This window comes from Leopardus geoffroyi, chromosome B3, assembly GCF_018350155.1.
Source record: "Leopardus geoffroyi isolate Oge1 chromosome B3, O.geoffroyi_Oge1_pat1.0, whole genome shotgun sequence".
NCBI classification, from domain to species: domain Eukaryota; kingdom Metazoa; phylum Chordata; class Mammalia; order Carnivora; family Felidae; genus Leopardus; species Leopardus geoffroyi.
This window is the reverse complement of record NC_059337.1, coordinates 55641510-55657355: the sequence shown is the minus strand read 5'-3', so window position 1 is coordinate 55657355 and position 15846 is coordinate 55641510. Positions and strand designations below refer to the sequence as shown.

Below are 15846 nucleotides of genomic sequence, written 5' to 3'. Positions count from 1 at the left end.
CATTTATTCAAGATTGCAGCTCAGTTATAGCATTTTTTATTTCATCCTGACTAGCTTTTACTTCTTTTATCTCTGCAGAAAGTGATTCTAGTCTATTTTCAATCCCAACTAAGATTCTTTTTATCATGATTCTAAATTTTGGTTCAGACATCTTGCTTGTATCTGTGTGGATTAAGTCCCTGGATGTCATTTCTTCCTGCTCTTTCTTTTGGGGTGAATTCCTTTATTTGATTATTTTGAAGGAGAAAAGGAATTAATAAGGTAAAAAAAATAAAATTAAAAACAACACACACACACAATATCAAATAAATGATGCTAAATCCTACGTGTGTTTTGTTCTGGTTGTTGAAAGGAGCCTGATAGATTAGAGAAAAAAGGGAGAAAAAAAAAAAGGAAAACGTTTGAATTTGAAAAAATGAATACAATGAAATAGAATAAAATGAATTGATGGAAGTAAAATAGAATTTGAAAAAAATTACAAAATAGTAAAGAATATAGTGAAAAACATTAAAGAAAAATATTTTTAATAAAAATTGAAAGTAAAAATAAAACTTTTCTTTCTGTGTTCAAGAAAAAGAAAAGAAATGAAAGAAAAAAATAAAAAGATGGATCAATGAACAGACTGAAATAAGATTGAAATTACCTCGTTTTCCCCCAGAAGTCAAACTATGAAGCACTTTACAGGCGGTAAACTAAGCAGGTGGAGACACTTGTGATCCTGAAGAGTGAGGTTGGCTCAGTTGGGCGGGCTTAGTGTAATGGCTCTGTTCTCCACTAGATGGCGCTGCTTGGTTTACTGGGGTAGATTGTTTTGGCGCTTGTAGGTGTGTATGCGCATGCTCGGGAAGCTATGGCGTCACCCAGCTACCCAGTCTCTGTTCTCCCCGCTCAGCAATCATGCACCTGTCCGTTGTCTCCAGCTTCCCTCCATTCCCTGCCTTTATGCTGTCCGTGACCAAGCCGTCAGGTTGCCAGGCAGCACCTCCCTCCTGAGTTTTATCTCCAATGCGACTGTGTTTCCCAACCCCTCACCTCTGAGGGACTGCAGTTTGACCCTCTCAGACCTTCTCGCAGAGGGTCTCACCGAGCAATGGCTGGTGCTGGCTGCACCCAGGAACGTTCGGGAAACCTCGCTGCTGCTGATGCCCAGAGACTGTGGCTGGGTGCCAGCCCCACCCAGAAGAAGTTCAAGCACTCGTGTAGCAGCAACGTTTCAGGGATTATGGTAAGTCACAACACACATTTGGCACCAATCTTCACCCTTAAGGTCCTTGTTCCAGCACCAGCTAATGTGGTTGTTCTCTGGGGTCTGCTGGGGCCTTTGCCTCTACCAGATGTCCTCCAAGCAGGGGGTGTGGGCCAAGGACCCCCCAGAGCTCACTCTGCTCCTGGGGATTCACCCTTCCCACCAGATATCGAACTACAGAGTTTGAGACTCTGTGCTCCCCCTGTTCATAGAGTCTTAATGGAATTTAAACCCTCTCCTTTCTCCTTTCTCCCTTTTTTGTTCAGTCCCTGTGGCTGTTTCCACTTTTCCGCTTTCTCTCCGGCTGCTTTTAGTGGCGGGGGGGGGGGGGGGGGGGGGAGGGGGCGGTGCTTTTCCTGAACTCTCCCCCCATCTCTGTTGCCTATCTGCAAGCAAAAACAACTCCCGGCCCTCCGCGGCTTCTATCTCCCCCAGTTCACCTCTCCGTGCAGGGTACCTGCTGAGTTTTGTGGTTCAGGTTGTGTAGATTGTTGTGTTAATCCTCAAATCAGTTTTCTAGATGTGCGGGATGATTTAGTGTTGTTCTGGCTGTATTCCATGGATGGGAGATGCAAAAAAAAGCTTCCAAGCTGTTCTGCCATCTTGACCCCTACCCTCATTGTGGTTTTGATTTGCATTTCCCTGACGCTGAGTGACGTTCAGCATCTTTTCACATGTCTGATGGCCATCTGTATGTCTCTGTGGAGAAATGTCTATTCAGGTTCTCTACCCATTTGAAATAGGATTTTTGTTTTTTGGATATTGAATTGGGTGGGTTCCTTATATATTGCGGATATTAATGTCTTATGGGTTTTATCATTTGCAAATATCTTCTCCCATTAAGTAGGTTGTCTTTTTGTTTTGCTGATGGTTTCCTTCACTGTGCAAAAGTTTTTTAGTTTGATGGAGTACCCGTTGTTTATTTTTGCTTTTGTTACCCTTGGAAAATAAGTTCATTCACTGAGTTCAGTGCAGCTAAAATTGGACAAATTACCAGGAAGCATCGTCCCAAATGCCCACATGCCTGCATTTTCTCTTTGTGGGTGATGACACTGAGAACATTCTGTTCTCACAGATGGCCTCCTTTTGAAACGTGAAAAGAAAACTGTAAACAGCAGTTTGCAACCTGTTTACCCACATTCTCCTATGCCATAGTACCCTTGCAGCTGTTTCTGCCTAGAGAAGAATGCAGGAAACAGTGGTAATGGCTTCCCTCTTCTCACTCTGAAGGACCAACTTGGAAGGGCATAAGGTGAGACTCTCACACTAGCCAGGAAGTGCTGGCCTCAGTTCGGGTTCCCAGTAACTATCAAGGAGCATCAGAGAGCCTGGAGACCCCCTTTGGCTACTGAAGTTCATATGTGACCACACTGCATAACATTTACGCACTGGGTATATCCACAACCCAAGTACTGACGGCCACCTAGGCCCACTTAACTGAAGAAGTAAGGTGGACTGTGGGCATTGGCACAGCCTTAGGAAGTTAGAGGACAGACAGGCACTTTCCAAAACTCTGAAACAAAGATTTAGTCGCTAGTACCCTAGTAGCTCTAAAGTGTTAACATTGCAGGATTCCACAAATCCATAACTTCCTCTAAGGGAATTGGTTCTTAGTTCTTAGTTCAGTACTTCACAAACCACAGAATGAAACATATGGGATTGAGTAAACCAATCTTCTATCCTTTGGTGCCATCACAAACTTCTGGGTCACCTCCTGTTGATGGATACTTGTTGGGCGAAGAACTTAGAATACCATAGACTGCATTTTATATCAAATGCCTTCAGACCACCTTGAGAGTTGAACCCATTCTTAGAGGAAGGAGAAATGAGAAATAAGATAATTAAGAGTCTGATGGAAAAAAAAATTCTAAGAAAAACTATAGAGACACAGACACAAATAGGAATCCAGTTTTTAAAAATTAAGTAGAATTGGAGCCCAAAAGTAGTGTATGACTGTGGGACCTCCTAGGGGCAGGGGAAACTGGACAGGTTGAATCCCAGTGTGATTGAACTCCTGCCAATCCAGGGGCCACTCAGAGGAAAAGCAGCCGGGGTGAGAGGCTGACCAGAGAGCGGGACATGCCACAGTAGCAAGAGGAGGTCAGGTCTGTTTCAACTCCTTCACAGCCAAATGGTGGTCTGTCCATGGCACTGGAGTACTTGTCCTTGAGAATTTAATTTGCAAGTGTAATTCATGTTTCCCTAGAGAATGCCACTCTAGGGTACCACAAGACACCGTGCCATGTACAGTGTTCAGACTCCCAACAAAGTCTCCCCAGCATTTCTGGGAAACCTCAGAGAATGTCTAGAAGGCTCCCACTGAGTAACAAGATTTTTATCACTGACTAGATGCCAGGGCTTCTCTTCCAGCTGTGTCCCACCACCATGGGGCTTATAAGCTCCCACTACACCACCACAATCTCTGTGCCTCATGTTATCAGAATTGCTGTTGATCTTATTCTTTGCCACCACCGGTGTTGAAGCTGGCCTTGTGTCTTCATCCCTTTGGTTGCTATAATGGAATACCATAGACAGAGTGGTTTACAAACAACAAATGCTTGTTTCTTCAAGGCTCTGGAGGCTGGGAAGTCCAAGATCAAGGCACTGGCAGATTCACAGTTTGGTGAGGACTTGCTTCCTGCTTCCTGGGTGGCCATCTTCTCGCTGTGTTCTCATATGGCCGATAGGGCAAGGAAGCTCTCTGAGGTCTCCCTTATAAGGGCACTAATCTCATTCATGAGGAGAGGCGTCACCCAAAGGCCCCACCTCCACATATCATCATATTGGGGATTAGGTTTCAACATATGGATTGGAGGAGGATACAAACCTTTAGTCTATAGTGCCTTTAGTGTCACCACTCCCCATCACTGTTCCAAGGCTGCACTGTGCTCAAATCCACAGTGTCCTACAGTGGCCCCCTTACAGCACTTCCTGATGTTCTCAGCATATTACAGACAATGTTTAGAGTTCCCTTGTATCTAGGTTGACTGAAGCATTTTTGCTGGACAGAGCTTGTGTGCCTGACTCTGTTCTCTTTTAGGATGGTTCTTTCCTGGAATATTTATCATGCCAGGTTACCAGACATGCTCAGAAATGCCTAAATTCAGCAGGGAACCTGACTTAGGTTCCAGTGAAAACCACCTTGCTGATTGTGGTTTTTTTTGAATCTGGTATCTACCCAGAACTGTACCTGGTTTTGTGGCAGAAAGTAAGTGGAGTGCATTGCTTTTTTCTTAAGAAACTTAAAAACATGTTGGGAAAACAAGATATGCTCCTAAAATAACCGGTTAAGTAGCAAAATCAAGTGAAATACAAGTGATTATTGAAATGTGCAATACAGAAATTAGAAGATTGTGAATCATCTTGTGTCACGTACTGAAGTGCTGAGAAAGCTTGTAGAGGAAAGATTTGAGTTTGATCCTAACTGATCTTGGCTGTCAGTGACAGGAACCCAATTCAAATTCCCTTAGAGAAGGAACCAGACATCCAGAGTTCATCTGTCTTCAGGCATAGCTAGATGCAGTCATCAGAATTTAGTCTTCACTGTTGCTTTGTGTTTAGACAAAGGTAGACTAGTGAAGGGTTTTCTTAACATGCCCAAGGCAGCATGTTAGTACATTTTCTTTGCGGATAGGCTATTGAATAATAATAACTATGATTTATTGAATCTTTACTAGGTGTCAGGCACACTTATTTTATAGATGAGGAAACCAAGCATACTTTAGGGAGATAATGCAATCCTTCTGACAGACCAAGCAAGTGGCAGGACTGATAATGAAACCTGATACTGTAGTTGTCTAACTTCTGAATTGATGTTTTACACAATTGTGCTCTTTTCAACAAATTCACTGTTGTGTCCTACCCATCTTCATAGCCTCACTAAAGTCTGTTAATGGCAGGAATGACCATTTTAGAGTGGGATATCCACTGACTGAGTCCCTTGTTGGCCCTGCCCTCCTCTGAGACTCTTCCCAACTGATAGCTCAGTGAGCAACTGGGACATGTTAAGTGACCATGAAGAGCTGTATTGCCATTGTATCCCCTCTTCTTCCATCTGGCACCTAAGTAGCAGATCCTGGTGTAACAACAACACAGTGACAGCCCCAGTGGAATGCAGAACGGGCTCTGTGAATGGACTGAGACTAGTGGCATGTTGCATTAATGGTGACCCAATTTCTTGGTTTCTCTGAATGTCAGGGTCCAGGTATAAAAGAGAACAGAATGATGTGGTGAGCCCAGAATGGATGAAATATGGTCTTAGATTGGAAGAGTAAAAGTATGGTCTTGAATTTTAGATTAAGCTCTCTAAAATGCGTCTCATAGTGCCTCACACTAAACAGGTTCACATAATTGTAAGCCGGTATTATCATTACTGCTACTACTACCAGTACTGTTACTACTGCTGCTGCTGCAATTGCTACCCCTCCCCCTTCTCTTCTTCCTCCTCCTCTATCTATTATACTGGTTGTACTTTTTATAAAACAGCATAATGATGTTTATAATGAAATACTTCTTAATGATAGCATCAGTCAGGATTCTTTTGATGGCAAGTAACAAAAGACCTACCCAACTCAACATGGCTTAAATGTAAAGAGATTTATTATTTCCTATAAGAAGTCCAGTCATGAGGCAGTTCCTAAACCAGTTAATTCAGCACCCAGCTATGGAGTAGAGTACCTAGTTCTTTCCATCTTTGACCTGCCAGGTTAACTGTGCTAGTTTTTATTCTCATGCTTATCTTCCAGTGGTGAGAGATGGTGGAGGCATCTCTATCATATTCTCACACATCCATATTGAAGGCTGGGAAAGAGAACCCTACTTCACTGTGCCTCTTTTTAAGAATGAGAAAAAATTTCCCAGAAATTTCTCTGCAGACTTTACCTTCATCTCAGTAGCCAGAATTGTGTCACATGGCCATTCCCAAAGCAATGACTGGCCAAGGGAAATATAATCCCCATAACTGGTGTGAGGGGAAGTGGCCTGTACTTTCTAAAGTCTATGCACTCTTGAACAATGTCAGGGTTTGATTAGCATGAAAAGAATTGGAAGATGGCCATTCGGTGCATAACCAGCAGGATCAGCCACAATGATGTTGCTGGAGCTGTCTCTCAATGTAAGCAACCCGATTGCAGCCTGAATTTTCCACAATTCTAGGTTTTCCACTCCTTGAGAATAGTAAGAATCAAAATGGAATGATTTTGGAGCTGAATAAAGTGTAGCAATCATATATATTTTTCCTATAGTTATGTCTTGTTTTTATTATGAGAACTGAGATTTCATCAAGCTAAAAACAAGATCTCCAGTGGTTACTGGACCCCAGTGACTTTTTTTTTTTTAACCTCTATACTGAGTTAAGAAAGCCCAGAACAGACTTCATTAGGCTTGAACATTATTGTGAGAATAGAGGGTGGAGAACTAAGAAAAGCATGTCATCAGAAATGTCCTCTTTCCAGTCTTTAAATATATTCGTAATACTTTCAAATGTAAAGGAGGTAGTAGGAAGAGTGAATACCTTTATTTGATGGAATCAAAATCTTAAAGATTGTAATAGAACTGGCCATTGGACTAAGAGAATTAAAACTAATTTTCATGAGAAAAAGCAAATAGAAGTTCCTTAATCAGACCTCAAAAGCAATTATTAAAATATGAAAAGGTAGTGTAGGGGTATGTGTGAGGTAGGAAATCTGATTCTACTTATGAAAAATAACTTATACATTGAGTCAGGAAAGTTAGTTTATATTGCAGTAACAAATAACCCCCAAATCATGTGCATAATGCAACAAAAGTTTATTTTTTAGTCAAAGTGTGCTGCATGTCCAGGCAATATGCCAGGGCATCTGTCCTCCGTGTGTTGGCTGAGCATTCCAGCTTGATTCAATCCATGACACTTCCTAATCAACACATGAGTTGACAATTGCTATGATGGGAAAAATCGGGCTGGAAAGTTGAGAATGAGTACTTAAATGTCTCAACTTTGAATTGACATATGGGACCTCTGCTTTTTTTTTTTTTTCATTGACCAGAGATGGTCACATAGTCAGCTAACTTCAAGGGTTGGAGACATGTATTCCTCTCAAGTGCCTGGGGAATAGAGTAGAATTGGCCAGCGATGACCAGAAGCATCATTAATTTGTCTATCACACAAATTTTAGTGGGAAGTTCATTATGAGTCCAAAATACCATTAGGCTGTTAGAATCTATGTAAATGTGAGGCTACATTGATAGTAGTAAAATCTCAGAATAATGGAGCTAATAATGAGGTTACTTCCCTACTCTGGACAGAATGTTCATTGAGTGTTGTTCTCATTCAAGGGACTATAAAAGGTCCTCTGGAGGTGTGAGAGGAGAGGAACTAAATGCAGAATGGTCAACAGCTCTTTATGTTTACACCGAAGAAGTCTTCTGAGGACAGTTAGCCATCTATCCTCAAATATATTAATATTTGATTTGCTTTACTGGGCTGTGAGTGGTAATTTACAGGGAGGAATATTTCTGTTCAATTTGAGTCTTTTTCAGTCAAAACTACATGGATTGCCCCATGGGGAGGAGAGTTCCTTCTCAAGGGTGGAGTCTGAGCATAGGATGAACCTCCTCTTTGGAACAAAGTTTGAAGGAAAAGGAAAATCCAAGCATCATATGGCTCATTGGACTAGATAGCCCTTAAAGATGCTTCTAGCCCCACATTTGATAATCAGATGGCTCTTCAATCGCCTATCACTCCCATCTGGGTGATCACCCCAGGACTTCCCAAACCCACTGGCATTTGCTTGGGCTTCCTTCCAGAGTCCTGGACCATATATTGCTGGTGCCTGGCTACACAAATAAGAAACTGATGACTTCTATGCCAAAGGTAAAGAAGATGAGGTGTGGTTCTGAGCCCTGGGTTGCTGTATTTTATCCAGAATTGTATTCATAAGGCAGCTCCAAGTCATTCCAGAGCTAGTTATGGAAACATATGAGAAGCCACATACCCTATTGTCTTTCTGCAATGAAGCTGGGCTGAACTAATGCAAACCAAATTTGATTTAAACCAAAAATAAAATCAAGAAATTCTTGTTAGAGAATTTGTATGCCATTTTATCCTTGAGTGAATTTTTACAGCTGAGTTGGAAACTCTATCAAATAGATATTAGAACTTCTTTGACAACCTTTGACGTACATGTTAGCCAGGGTGTGCATGTGGACTATCCAGAACTGCCCTGCTGAGCCACCAGGGGTTAACTACATTCTTCACTCAGTAATCATTTCCTGACATCTTCCTGATGACACACACTCACACACACACACTTTTTTCTTCTTGTTTCAATTCATGAGTTGCACTTTCTTGGTTACTATGGCTGCAAATTGTTGATACTGGATTCATAGTCAGGTTTTTATTCCTTTTTGTCATTTTTTCCCATGAACTAATCAGCCACAGTGGAGTTAAAAGTACGAGTAAATGTGAACCTTCCACAAAGCATTTTTATATTCTATTGCCATTCCCTTCATACCCTTTGTCAGTTAGAGTTGTTAACATAAGAAAATAAAAATGTTCAGCCTCCTCCCCTTTCCCATCTCCTCTTCCTTCTCATTTCCCGAGCTTCAGAGGAGAAGAACCATCAACCATTTCCCATCAGGACTCTCTGTAGAGTAACATATGTCCTCAATTACTGGGATGAGAAACTGAAGGCACCTTTTGGGTTGGTGATGGATGACTGGTTGGCCTCTGCTCTTTGTTGGATCTGCACCACGGATGCCACAGTTTCAATGAGTTATTTGTCTTGCATAGGCAACTATGTTTGGTAGTAATAATATTGGCTAACCTTTATTGAGTGCTTGCTGTGTGTCAGGCACAGTTCTGCGAATTGTATGTGCTTCACCCACTTAATCCTTGCTACAAGCCTGTGAAATAGGTAATATTAGTATCTCTGTATGAAGAGAGGCACAGAAAGCTTGAGTAACTTTGCCAAAGTCACACAGCCAGGAAGTGGTCAAGCTGGGATTTGAACCAAGACAGTTTAGTTGTAGGATTCAAGCTCATTAAGCACTGTGCTAGACACCAGTACCACAAAGTATCACAACCTTGTTGAGTGTTGATTTCGGGGGTCCTTTTAGGTCTCAATTTTTCATTTATAAAATATTTCTCCACTGAAATTGAAATGAAGCTGACTCAGCCTTGACCCTGAAGTAATAGACACACATAGTGAAATACTTGATCATGTGATGTGGAGGGGGGAATGTATAAACACTGTTTAGTCATGTGCATTCAGTGATCTACTGCAAGTGCCTCCTGACTTATAAACCATTCATACAAAATCACCCTCTCTTTTCCAATTCTTGCACCATTGACAGAAAAGTGAATTTTTTTTTAAAAAAGGAACTTTTGAGTGAATATTTAGGTATAGAGGTGAGTATGGAAAATGTCACTAGTACAACCCATTTTGCTGATTTCAATAGATACCTGGGCCTTACATTTTTATTTGTTCCAATTATTTGACAACCTTCTCTACCTGCCCATGTTAGCAGGATTCCATTGTGTTCTTGTCCATTGTGGTGATGAGACGTCCCCTCCCAGGTCCTGCCCTGGCTCTGGATACACCTCACCCTTGGAGTTCAAGGTTTAGGCTGTCTTTGGCTGTATGTAAAGGATCAGCTATTGCTTCCCAAACACAGCCACCACACCAAGGTGGCTGGTATAGATGAGCCAGTAAGATTGTAACCCCAACTATACTTCTGAATTAGCTTTCCCCACAAAATAGTAGCTCTGTTTACTGATCCAGACTCCCTGCACAAGGGGTTCTGCTTTGGGGCACCTGATGTCTCAGTGAACCTCTGTTAGGACCATCTCAATCCATAGGAGAGGCTTTAATCCTGCTGAACCCTACATGCATCTCAATAGTTTTTAGACAGTTCTGTGTAACACACCCTTTTCCCTGGAAAGCAGCCAAGTCTGCTTAATTGAGACCATTCAGGTGTTACAAGGAAACATCAAGGACAGTCCATCCCAGGGTGACTTTCTGCATCTACATAGGTATAAAAGCTGTTGGCAGTGTATTTTCTAAAAGCATATTCAAGTTATGCTTCATTGGACATCTTGCTAGAGAAATATGACAACTTCTCAGGGTATCAGAAACTTAGGCAGACTCCCAGGTGGGTCCAGCCTTTCTACCCCAATAAGATCTACCTGGTTAGAGGCAGTTCCCCAGAGAGAGGGCATGGCTATTTCCAGAAAGAGAGAGAGTTGCTGGACAGACAGATGAAAGGTGACCAATACATATAAAAGTATGTCTGGGCTGTTTAACTCTGGGTTTGTGAGAGGAGGAAGAAGATATCTTTTCAACTCTAGGTGGTCCTGTTTTCACCGAAGGAAACAAGATATTGCCCATCATTGGGTATTGAGGAGGGCACCTTTTGGGATGAGTACTGGGTGTTGTATGGAAACCAATTTGACAATAAACTTAATATATTGAAAAAAAAGATATTGCCCATCATTTATGTCACTACTGTAGAAAATTAATTTTGAGTTGAATAAAAATTTGCGACAACTATGTGGACTCAGAGTTAGGAGGAAGATAAAGGAATTACTGAACAAAGATTGGTGCCATTGCCTCAGTATCTCAAACCCTTAGATACTCAAGCTCTATTCCCAATTCCACTGGGACTACAATGCATCAATTCCATTAATTAAGAACATACAGGTAATTTACACATTGGGCAGTGTCATCTCAGAAATAAGAGGGCACCAAAGAGAGCACCAGGAAATGCCAGAATCATTTGGATGACCCATATGCATCTCAGTAGTTCTAAGACAGTTCTGTGTAACACACCCCTTTTCCTGGAGAGCAGGGAAGGAGAGAAATTACCATCTCATCTCTTCTTTTATTTCCTCTTTGCCTTCCCCAACTTCCTTCTTTGAATGAACAAGTTGCTAAGGAATAGGAATGCTTGGCAAAAGCATTTTCCTTTGGAGCAAGGGAAAATTAATATTTTGGGGGTGGGGATGTTGGGGATGTGTAAGCATGAAGCCAAGGGTTTGATTTTCCTAGAAATATGGTGCCTGGCTGGCTCAGTTGGTAGAGTGTGTGACTGTTGATCTCAGGGCTGTAAGTTTGAGACCCAGGTTGGGTGTAGAGATTACTTAAAAACAAATCTCAAGAAAGAAAATTTCTAATTAACAGCTGGCAGCTACACAAAACATCTTGCACCCTATGGGAAAGCCAGGACTGAAAGGTTGGGTGGGATGAGGAGGCCTGATGCAATCACATTCCATTGGACACATATCCTTTCCTGTGGGTAAATACTGTCCTGGGATATCATGCTCTGTTCCTAATAAATTTCAACAGGCACAGACATAGACATATCACCTAGAAAAGGTCTTCACATGATAATTGTTCCTGCAAGCCAGGAAATAGAGCTGATTCCCCATTAGAAGTAGGTCTATCTGTTCAGTAGGGTTCCCAGGTTGCTGTCATGGAGAAGTTATTTGCTGATTCATCTTGAAATTGGAGAATTTTCAACTTTCCATTGTATACATTTCTGTCTCTTTCCAGAGAAGTCTTTAAAAAAATAATTTTATGTAATATATGTAAACTATGTTTCACTGTTTTATATTCTAACAAGAAATCTTACTTATTCCTAATTCCAATAAAGGGGAAATTCACAGTTCTTTTAATGCTTCTCAGTTCAGAATGTAAAAAGGCATGAACCATGGATAATTAGTGGCCTAGTGTTTTGAGACTACTGAAAAAAGCAACTTTTATTTAAGCCTTGAGAATTTTGGTAATACTTTTTTTTTTGTTTTTTTTTTTTGTTTTTTTTGCACTTAAGAATGTAGGTTCTAGGGGCACGTGAGTGGCTCAGTTGTTTAAGTGTCCAACTTCAGCTCAGGTCATGATCTCGCAGTTTGTGAGTTTGAGCTCCATGTTGGGCTCTGTACTGAAAGCTTGGAGCCTGGATCCTCTATTTTCGGATTCTGTGTCTCCCTCTTTCTCTGTTCCTCCCCCACTCCCTCTCTGTCTCTCTCTCTCTCAAAAATAAATAAACATTTAAAAAAATGAAAAAAAAGAAATTTAGGTTCTACTTTTTTGTTACTCCCTTGAATCTCATTTACCTGTGCAACCAGAGAAATGAGTTTCAAAAAAATTACCTTTTTAAGAAAAATTTTTTTCAGTAAGAAAGAAAATGGCTTCCAAGAACTCTTCAGTCACCTAAATCCTTTCTGTTCAGATATGCGGTTCCACTCCTCCTGCCTTGCATCCTAGCTCTGGCCGTGTGACTGAATTCCAGGACTTGGGGAGTGGAAAGGACCTTAGAGACTATTCCAAATCACAACTGGTGTAGGGATCCCATCCTCACCCCCATCCCTCCCAATTTGGTCATGAGGCCTCTGCTTATATGGATATCCAGTGGTGTCTCTATTTTGTGAGGCCACTTTCTGTAGGGGATGGACTCATTTTCAAAGATGGGTGAGACAGACAGACTAAATACAAAGTCATCTTTTTCACACCAGGCAGGCCTTGTGTTGGTTCTGAGGACAGAGTCAGCCAAGTAGATGTGGTCTCTGTCCTCATCAAGCACCTAGTAGGGTAGATAGACATTAGACAAGTAAGTGTATGGATAACTAATTACACTACTTACAATGATGACAAATGACATCAAGGACAAGTGAAAATGGCAGCAAGGACTGTTCATAGGGATATAGAACCTATACTGAGGGTCAGTTGGAACTTTTAACTGAGATTTTTAATTTTTTTTCCTATCACCCATATGAAGAAGCCTGGGAATGAAAATATGGGTTAGAATTTCTTTTTTTTTTTTTTTTTTTTAAGTTTATGTATTTGTTTTTGAGAGAGAGAGAAATAGAGAGGGAGAGAAAGAGCACACACAGAGGAGGGGCAGAGAGAGGGAGAGAGAATCCCAAGCAGATTCCACACTGTCAGTGTGGAACCTGAGCGGGCCTCAAACACACGAACCTTGAGATCATGACCTGAGAGAAATCAAGAGTCGGACACTTAACCAAATGACCCAGCCAGGCACACAAGAAGTGTCATAAATGAGAGAGTATTGATAAAACTTTGATGTTTTCAATAAGGAAATAGTTAAGTATTTGGCAATATATGTATTTGGTGATATATATATTATAAAATATGTATTTGGTTATACATATATTATACATAATAGTGCCTAGTACATGGTATATTCCCAATGTTAGCCATATTTATAGTTATTATCTGATATTTATATTTAAAAAAAATCCATCCACACACTGTCATGAAAGAGATATCATTGAGGCACCTGTAGTAGCAAAGTGTTCACTCACTCCTTAAAAAGTCCAAAACAAGCAGATAGGATAAGAATAAAACATTGCCATCTATAATATTTGCTTTACATCACCATGATGAATCCTCTCCTCCATCTCCTCTCAAACCCAAATCCTTTAAAGTCTGTTTGGAAGGGGGCAGGGCAGAAATGTGTAGAAATTGGGGGTGGGTCTTTGTGTTTGATTTCTGGGTCAATATGGTGCACAACAGACACAGCATACTGGAAAGTAGAAGCTTGAGTGGTAGAGGAGACAGCCGTAATATAAGCCCTCAGGCATTCAGAGAAAAATCTAGGTGGGGGTGGGGAATAGATATAGGATTCAAGCCTCTTATACCCAGGTCTAAGGGGCAGAAACACCCCACCTGAGTTACTTAAGAGGTAGAGCCCAGAATGCATTGCTGGCTCACCTTCACCATGGTTGGCTGTTAAACAATGTGCTGTGAATCTTCCACTTCGCTTCTCCTCCCTGCTGTGTTCTTTCTTGGCAACATTCCTTATGGATAAGCCATATGGGCAGCTTTGGATTCTGTATTTGCTTTGGCTTGGTGGTTTACCACTTACTTCCTGTTAACATTCCTCTACCCTTACCCCAGAATATGGGTCTCTTTCAGAGCCACCTGCTCCTTCTCTTCTGTGTACCCATAGACTCCCGCTTTCTGATTTCTCCATCAGCTACTTGGCACTTGCCTGGGACTCAAATCTAACTTCTGTTCAAATATTTTCCATCTGAACTTCTTGTTTGGAGCAGATAGTGTTTCGCCGTGGTAGGCCGTTATTGGGATAGAAGAGGGTGATCAGGGATGGTGCTGGAAAAGTCAAGTTCATATTTCCAAATGACTTTGAAGTGAGACCTGATAAAGCCCTTCTTCCCATGGGCTTCTGCCCAAAAAGCCTTAGGCTCAGTGCAGAGGTGATTATGGCCAGGGAGGCTGGTGCTGAGTTTGAGGCCAAAAACCAGCCTAGGAATGGACAGAGGCTCAGACCTGGCACACGTGCCTTTAGATTCTCTCACATTTTGTCTCCTGGGTCTTCTTAACCCAGGCTGTTGGCCTAGTAAGAGTGCCAGGCCAGGCCACAGTCCAACGCCAACACGTGTGCTAAATGACCACACCCCACATGTGGCACACCATGTCCTGGCCACTCACAAACTACCCAAGTGTTTGTCTCCTCCAATGGAGTTCAGATAAGGGCTTTCAGCTTGGCTGCCTCCACATGATTTTCCCCGGGTTCATGAGCTCCACAAAGAAACACACTTACCTATTTAAGGAACTTCTTTCCTTGACTTTGACTTAGAAGGATGTACCAACCAAGAACATTTTAGGGAGGTGGAACAGTTCTGTTAATCAGGGTTTGTGTTCAAATCCTAGCTCTGCCAGTTTTTAGCTGTGTGACCACGAGCAATTCCCTTAACATTAGTCTGCCTCTCCTCATTTGTAAAATGGAGCTAATAATGCAAAAGGGTGTGAAAAATTAAAAAGATAATCTGCAAATAATAAGATGGGTGATTCCCTGAAAAACATGCCAGTCAATTGAGACAGGAAATAGGATTGATGTTACATATGGAGGGGTGATCCCTTCTTCACCATTTCAGGAACAAAATCCATAGCTCAGTAGAAAATACAGTGGGTAGCTGAGTCAGGAAAAATAACTTTGTGTGTGAACTCTGAGCACTTTGTAGGAAGAGCAGAGCTGTGCCCTGGCTCTTGGTGTTTGATGTCTGAGGGTCCTGAGTTGAGGTGACATTGACAAAGGACAGTGGAACATGGCAGGTGCATGTTCTGACATCCACAGTGCCTTTGGACTTGCTCCCATTTCTGGAAATGCTTGCCTGAAGGGGTCGGACTCCTGGAATGGGCAGGGGTCAGCTCAGGTGCCAGGTCATCAATTTCACTGAGCAGCTGTCTCTAGTGGGGGCTTTGTGGAATCTCAACAGTGACTGCTGGCAGTGGCAAACACAGCCAGAAAGAATGAGGTTCCTTGGCAGACTAGGCAAGGTTTTGGGTTTAACCCTTTAAGGCAGTACTGGTCTGCAATGACCCTTTGGAGGGAAGACTTCCTGGGGTCTTGGAACTTTTACACAGACATAACATGGATGCAAAGGCATTTAACGCTCACATTTTAGAGAATGTGACCTCATTTTCTGTTCCAAGCTGGTGAGTCGGTTACATTTGTAAAGTGGTTAGCACACTGCCGGGCACATTTTAAGGGCTCCATAAACAATGCTCATTATTATTAAGCACACGTGCCACAGCAGCCAGAGGGTAGCGGAGCACTCCTTGGCAGCTGGAGGTCCCTAAGGG

At 41.9% G+C, this 15846-nt stretch overlaps 1 long non-coding RNA gene across 1 annotated transcript in view; it reads left to right on the top strand.

Moving 5' to 3' along the window:
• The first annotated feature begins 1091 nt into the window (after window positions 1-1091).
• Window positions 1092-15846, top strand: part of LOC123583057 — a 45715-nt gene continuing 30960 nt past the window's right edge. The window contains exon 1 of the long non-coding RNA XR_006704720.1: window positions 1092-1225. This is a non-coding gene — a long non-coding RNA (uncharacterized LOC123583057). The remainder of the gene's footprint in view (window positions 1226-15846) is intronic.